At 35.8% G+C, this 7,441-nt stretch overlaps 1 long non-coding RNA gene across 1 annotated transcript; it reads left to right on the top strand.

Moving 5' to 3' along the window:
* The first annotated feature begins 1,660 nt into the window (after window positions 1–1,660).
* LOC141603763 (uncharacterized) lies at window positions 1,661–2,754 on the top strand. The gene is made up of 3 exons (XR_012525665.1): window positions 1,661–1,889; window positions 2,139–2,225; window positions 2,327–2,754. It is a non-coding gene; the product is annotated as an uncharacterized LOC141603763 (long non-coding RNA).
* The last annotated feature ends 4,687 nt before the right edge of the window (window positions 2,755–7,441 follow it).

The following is a 7,441-nucleotide window of genomic DNA, read 5'->3' as shown; positions in this document are numbered from 1 at the left end:
TGGGAATAGTTTCTATTTGTACAGTGGGTGTGAATGCTATCTATGTCATTCTAATTATTTTCCTAAAGAAAATAAAAGTGATTTTCTGTACTTTTGTATTTGGATAGGCAGATTCTTTTGGAGTAACTTTCATCAAAGTACTTCTATAAGTTGTTCACTTAATGCCTTTGTGCTAGAAACATATCTCATAAGTTAGATACACTCTTTTAGCAAGATCGATAAGCTAGATACACTCCCCTAACTTGCTAGATACACACCTCTGTCAAGCTAGATACACACGTTTATTTTCATAGATACACTCATTTACCTTGCTAGATCCACCCATTTACCTTGCTAGATACACATCTCTTATAAGCTAGATACACTTTGTTGCCTTGCTAGATACACATACACTCGTTAAGTTGCTAGATACACTACTTTAAATTACTAGATACATACCTTTAAGGTACGAGATACACTCCTTTAAGTTACTAGATACATTTCTTGTGTGCTCCAGGAGAACCATCCTCCTTACACTTAAAGGAATTCCACCAAATAAAAAGTAATAAAGGCTTAGGTGTAAGGAGTACGGTCCTCCTGGAGGACACACGAATTTTTCTTCTTTGAGTTGCTAGATACGCTTATATATTTAAGTTACTAGACACGCTCCTTTAAGTTACTAGATACATTTCTATAAGTTTCTAGATACACTCATTTAAATTGCTATACATACCTTTAGTTAGCTAGATACATTTCTTTAAATATAAGCCTTTACTTTGATGGATACACTCATTTACCTTATCAGATACACATCGCTGACAAGTTAGATACATTCTTTTAGGTTCCTAGATACACTCTAGATAGTCATATAGCGTAGATTGAATGTTCGACGTCTATATTATTTTTACTAATTAAATCCTTTCCCGTCCTAATTTTAGGATACCCGTCCCCCTCCGAGAAGGTTCACCCTATCTTTTTAGGGTTTAGTTTTTGGTCCACTCTCATTTTGATAATAAGGGAAAGGAGACCACACATACAGATGTGCATTGTTGATTTTTTGAATAAGTTGGTGAAAAAAGATATTTGCTTGTCTTGCTTTGAAATTAAATCATGGTTATTCATAATTTTGCTTGACAAAAAAGTTGATCCTCATCTTGTCATTCTTTGATTCATTTTCTGATTTAAGAGTGATTGATAACTAATTAATTTGTGCTTTCTAGTATTTTATTTTCTATTCTCTTTACGGTTCGATGTTTCTCTATTATGTTAACGATAATAATTTAGCTTCAAGTAATATAAATATATAAGAGCTTATACACTTATAGTTTAAATGTTGTTCACATAAAGATAGTCAAGTAATTCGGTTTTGAATATAAAGTGGTCGACTAGATTATTTGGAACCTGAGAAGTTGACCTGAATGATGAAAGAGTATTTTGCCGATTATGTGGTAAAATTGATGAGTGTTGATTACTTTACTTCTAAAGATCTGCTTGAAAAATTGATGAGTAGTTGGTTGGATAACATAATTTAGACAATATTTTCGGAAAACTTTCGTTAATGAAGTGACTAAAGAGATTAGCTCACAAAGTTAAAACTTCAAAAATTGCAATCTGTAGAACATGAATGTCTTCTCATCAACACGAAAAAGATGTATTTTCAGCCTTTGGATCAAATTACGAACTAGTTTCTAGATAATGAAGGTGGATCCGGTGGCACTTCGCAGCAGTTGATATATTTCGGATGCTTGAAGGACCTGCGAAGAATGAGTCGTGGTGGTGGTCATCGGGTGAGGGGCCAAGAGTCTGGTGGTTCCCATGAGTATGATATTGGATGACGGCCAGGTGATTGGTGAGTAGTGGAGGCCCAAGGGGTGGCTGGTGGTTTTTGGATACACAAAATACTATGCCAGGTACACCAGTATAATGCTAAAGATACACAAATTGACTTGTGTATCTTTCATTTTAGATAAAATGTACTTGTTTATACTACATAACATGTACTCTTAGATAAATAAATGATACCGCCTTGTTGAATCTCTCACTCTTAGTTGAATGAGCTTTAGTCTTGTTACTTGGGTAATTGTTTCTTTTTCATGTTTATATTTTTTATCACATCCATTAGGTAATTCATATAACAATATGTCTCTTTTTTACCGCAGGCGACTCCTAGATTGAGTGAAGACAAAGTGAAGCAGTGTGTTGATCCCAAACTGAATGACAGCTATCCACCAAAAGTAGTCGCTAAGGTTCTCCTTATCCCCTTGCTTTTAATGTATAATGTCCATTGGTAGCTCTTGTAGTTATGTCCTCAGATGTTTCCTTATAATTATGGTATTTTGGTTTTCAGATGGCAGCAGTTGCAGCAATGTGTGTTCAGTATGAGGCTGATTTCAGGCCAAACATGAGGATTGTGGTGAAGGCTCTCCAACCTCTTCTCAATGCTAAACCACCAGGACTTGAACAACACGCTTGATCATTTTCCGACATGAAATTACTTCTTTTCTCCTTGTTTATTTCCTTTTTCCCACTTCTGTGTATCTCTTTATATTCCAGAACAGTTCCCCTCAAAATCTCTGAGAGTCATTGTAACCAGCCAATAGCATTTCAACAGTTTTTGTCCACTTGATTTAGAAGCACTATTTCTCCAACATCTTCCTTCATGTGAGATTCATATTTTTTTAGTCGATTTATAGTGCACTACTGCACTGGAATATGCTTTCTCATGAGGTATAAAATACCTTCTAATTCCTTCTGGTTTACAGAGTAGATTTGTAAGCTTTCGCAAAGACAAGACAGAATATGTTGTATCAGAAATTGTAAAGCTATCATTATCAGGCTCAAACAGGAGATTGTATAAAAGAATGTACCATTTATACATAAAATGTATTATTGTGTACCTGGGATAACTATCATTATCAGGCTTAAACAGGAGTACTTGTTTATACTACATAAAATGTACTCTTAGATAAATAAAAAGTCCTAGGTATACTTACATTATACGGCTAGGATATAATAAAAATATCTTTCGTTTTAGTTACATAAAAATTGGGTGACATTCAAATTTCTAAATACACTCATTCACCTTACTAGATAGTAGATACATATCTCTCATAAGTTAGATACACTTTTTTACCTTGCTAGATCGATAAGCTAGATACACTCCTCTAACATGCTACATACACATGTTTAGCTTCATAAATACACATCTCTGTCAAGTTAGATACACTCTTTTACCTTGCTTGATACACATATCTTATAAGCTAGATACATTTTTTTCCCTTGCTAGATACACATCTTTGTCAAGCTAGATACACTTGTCAAGCTAGATACACTTCTTGTCAATACACATCTTTGTCAAGCTAGATGCACTTCTTGTCAATTTTGGACAATCAAGCAACATTCAACTAGGACAATTAATATGAACCTCCTTCACAGGAACTGAACCATGTCTATAAAACTTTCAAACTTTCTGAGAACATTACTAGTTGCTTTTAGTGTTTCTGTATCATGTATGAAACACTCTACGTGTTCAAGAAATGGATATGTAGTGGCAAGGTCTGCAAACAAAGTGAGCTCTCGAATGCCAGCAGAAGCAGCAGGGCTGATTTGATATTCAGTTTCAGCATCACATTTGAAACAATTCAAGATTAGTGTTGACAATAGCAACATGATCGATCCAACCACTCTCAATTTCAATCAGGGCATTTTTTCGCTTAGGAAACTTCCAGAGCTCTAGAGGATCCATCAAGAGAGCGACATAATCAGGAACTAGCATTTCAGTTCCAGGAAACAATTCAAGAAAAGCAGAAACAACATATATCTTATTACCGGTGACACCACATTACACCACCATCATAACTACTGACAAAGATCACACCACAGAGTCGCCCACCACCATTCACTACTATACCCTTGGAAGACGAAGACGACGCCAACAAATGAATCTTAGCATAAAACTTATGTTCCCGGCTCGGAATATTCCGCAGACGCACAAAGTGCTCTTACCTTTTGCAATTATGATTGTAAACTTGTAGTTCTAGTATATTACAATCAATTTTTTCATAAATTAACCAAAAATATAGAAAACAAATTGATGATGGCGTGAGATACCACCAGAAGACGAGGAGTCGTCGACAAAGGAGAAGTGACAGCGAAGGGAAGCGAGTGGCCGAAGTAAGTGGAGGGTCAGTGATAGTGCGTCAGTCAGGGATGGTGAAGTTGCCGCTGTTTCGGTGACAACGGACATGGAGAGAGGATGGAGAAGGTCGGGGTGACGTCATATGATTAAAAATGATGATGACTCGAGGCACCACCGGAGGTTGGGGTGCTATCGCCGGTGGTTCAGATTCTCCGTCGGCGGTCAGGTGGTGGATTGAGTGATGGTAGGATGAGGGTGCCTACCGTTGTTTGAAATTGGGATGGAGAAGGTTATGGGAGGGTTGGGTTTAGATGGATTATAAGAGGGTTGGGCTTTGAGTTTTTTTATTGAAAATCCAGCCAGTTAAGTCAGTTCGTACGGTTCGCACCGTACTTTAGTTCGCACCTGACCCCGCCCCTATATATATATATATATATATATATATATATATATATATATATATATATATATATATATATATAAAAATTGAATCATGTGAGGCACCCTCCTTAGGGTGAGGCAGCCGTACCCATCCTAAACCATTGGATCTAAAAATTATAAACTTACCATATAATGCCACGTGTCCCCCTATATAATTCTTACTCACCCACAAATTTCGTTCATTTACTCAATTCATTTAATCTGTCTGCTCTCTCTATCTTCAATTCGTCTTCATCTGAGCTCCATCTTCAACTCCGTCTTCGCCATTATCACTATGCTTTTCGACCGCCATTATCACCAAGCTTTTGTACCGCCATTGTCATTCAGAAATTAGGTAATTTCTAACAACTAATTTACATTTCGATCCATACCGCTTTCATTCCGTTTCAATCACAATAATTTTCGATCGACTGATTTAATTTATTCAATTAAAGCTCAACTAGTTTATTTACTTATTATCGTTGTTCTATTGCAGCTTTACATCGATTTCTCGACTTCTTCGTATGTTTATTTCCCTCTATTTACTTATTATCGCCGTTCTTTTGATATGCTTTTTCATTTTTTGAGGTTTGATGGAATTTAAGTACATCCTCGCTCCTGTAAACGTGTTGTTGCATAACTGTACAATCGATTTCTTGCCAAAAAATACGGTCAACTGTTATTAGTTTTTACGGTATCACTTAGTTTGTGTTTTATCAATTTGTTGTCTTCTTAGGTTAATCTACTTGATTTGTTTGTCAATTTAGAGGTTAATGTCTTTATTTTAGCTTTGTTTCTGATTTTTATTACATTATTATGTTTGTCAAACTAGTTGTTCATACATCCTATAATTGAATCTAATATCTTGTTGTTTCATTCATATATGAGTTTTGTATTTCAGGCTCGGGAATTTATCAAGAAACTCTTGTCAAGGCACTGGCTAAGCATTTTGGTGCTAAACTTCTTATAGTTAAAAGTCTTCTTTTGCCTCAGGTGAGCGATGATTTTTTTTCATTTGCATTTAGCAAAATGGCCCGCTAAACTGGATATGTTCCTTTTCATTGCGACATAGCCATTCAATGCAAATCTCCATGTAATTTCCGTTATGGATCAATTGGAAACATCCTCTTTTTACAACTGACCCCCCTTAACCAGCGTAATTTGGGGAGCTCATCACTGCTATTCTTGCTCTGCCCTCTCCTTGACTGAATTAAAAGTGGCTGATAATGCATTCAAAATGAATCTAGTTCAATAATGTATGATATATTTTATTGTGTATCTGTTTGATCTTGTCCCCCCTCCTTTGAGTTAACTGCATTTTTTTGCATGATCTAATTTTTAAGCCTATTGTGTACGTTTTCAATTATCCTTACCTAGGTACTTTTGACTTTCTCAGTCACCTTGTCTAGATGTATGGTCTATTGGTTGAGCACTCAATTTTTAATGGCGCACTGATTTTTTTTATCTTGTAGGTGATAAAGTGAAATGTATAGGTTCAAATTCATTGGCGCCTTCTGCAATGTCTTTAATACCACAACAAAGGTATGTATTTGACAACCATACTATCTTCATATCCATTATGTCGGCCTTTTTGTATGTTTGGACTCTTACCTCTGTTCATTATTGGATTGCTCTGTGCTCTGGTGGGTCTAGTTCTTTTATAGCATCTAACTTTTTAAGATCATTAATATCTCGATGGTTTAGAAATGAGAAGTGTCAGTTTGTAGAACCTTAACTGGATTTTTATCAGTAGAACTCTTTTTCGCTAGGTGCTTGTCTTAATGTTTTCGCGCTATGTAGAATCTTCCAACATTTTACTCACCTCACTTATTAGCAAGTGTATGTTCACTGTCAAGGGATGTAACCCAGAGCCATACTGGGTATTGTACAAACTAATTGTACCTCACTCAAGGCCCTTGGTGATAGTTGTCGCTAGACGCTCCTTGCTTTTTGTCGGCTACCATATCATTTAATGGTCATCTGGTTCATATAGGAATGAGATCTTCCTATGAAATTTTACGTCATAAGAAATAACTTTATCCAGTTTCATGTGAATTGGACAAACTTGTTTAGTTTACAATGTAGGAATTTATTCATTTGAATTCTCCGTGACCAAGGGGGTAGGTAGGTCAATTAATTTTAGGATAGCCGCCCCCAACGCTTGATCCCATTTCCCTGGGGAAGGGTTCACCATGCCCTCTTAGGGTTGTCTTTTGAACCTAGTCTCCGTCATATTGTGCTCGTCTAGTTTCACAATATAAGCTCTAAGATTCACAAAACAAGGTCTAGGATTCACAAAATAAGAAAGAGAGCAAAATAGGTGATTTCAACCATGTATGACCAAGTTTCACAATATTGCCTTCTAGTTTCACAATATAAGCTCTAGGATTCACAAAACAAGGTCTAGGATTCACAAAATAAGAAAGAGAGTAAATGATTTGTCAACAGGTCTGGTCATTCCAATTTTTGGGCTAAGGATGCCATCACTTACTCTTTTTCCACATATATATACGCTACTTAATAGAAATTGATGATATAACTTCTTAACAGCCTCACATATTTATCATTGATTCATACATATTGTTTAATCGCGTATAGTTATGATTGTGGAGTTTTTTTACTGAAGTTTTTGAGTGCGTTGGACGATGAGAGTTTATGGACCAAAAGTCAATATTTTGAGGTCAGTTCATTAATATACTAAAATAAAGCCTTATATTCCACAATTAGGTTGTGTATACTCCATTAATATACGTCACTCTTTTGCAGAACTTGCCAGAATATCGAAAGTTGATAATGTTGGAACTTCTTAAATGGGATAAAAATACTAAAAAGGTACACTTCCTTGTCTTAAAAATGACGTGAAGTCCATTTGTTCATAACTTGGGTGAATATTTCGTAAATAAG

Source organism: Silene latifolia, chromosome 1 (genome assembly GCF_048544455.1).
Source record: "Silene latifolia isolate original U9 population chromosome 1, ASM4854445v1, whole genome shotgun sequence".
NCBI classification, from domain to species: domain Eukaryota; kingdom Viridiplantae; phylum Streptophyta; class Magnoliopsida; order Caryophyllales; family Caryophyllaceae; genus Silene; species Silene latifolia.
This window is presented reverse-complemented; position numbering and strand designations above follow the sequence as displayed.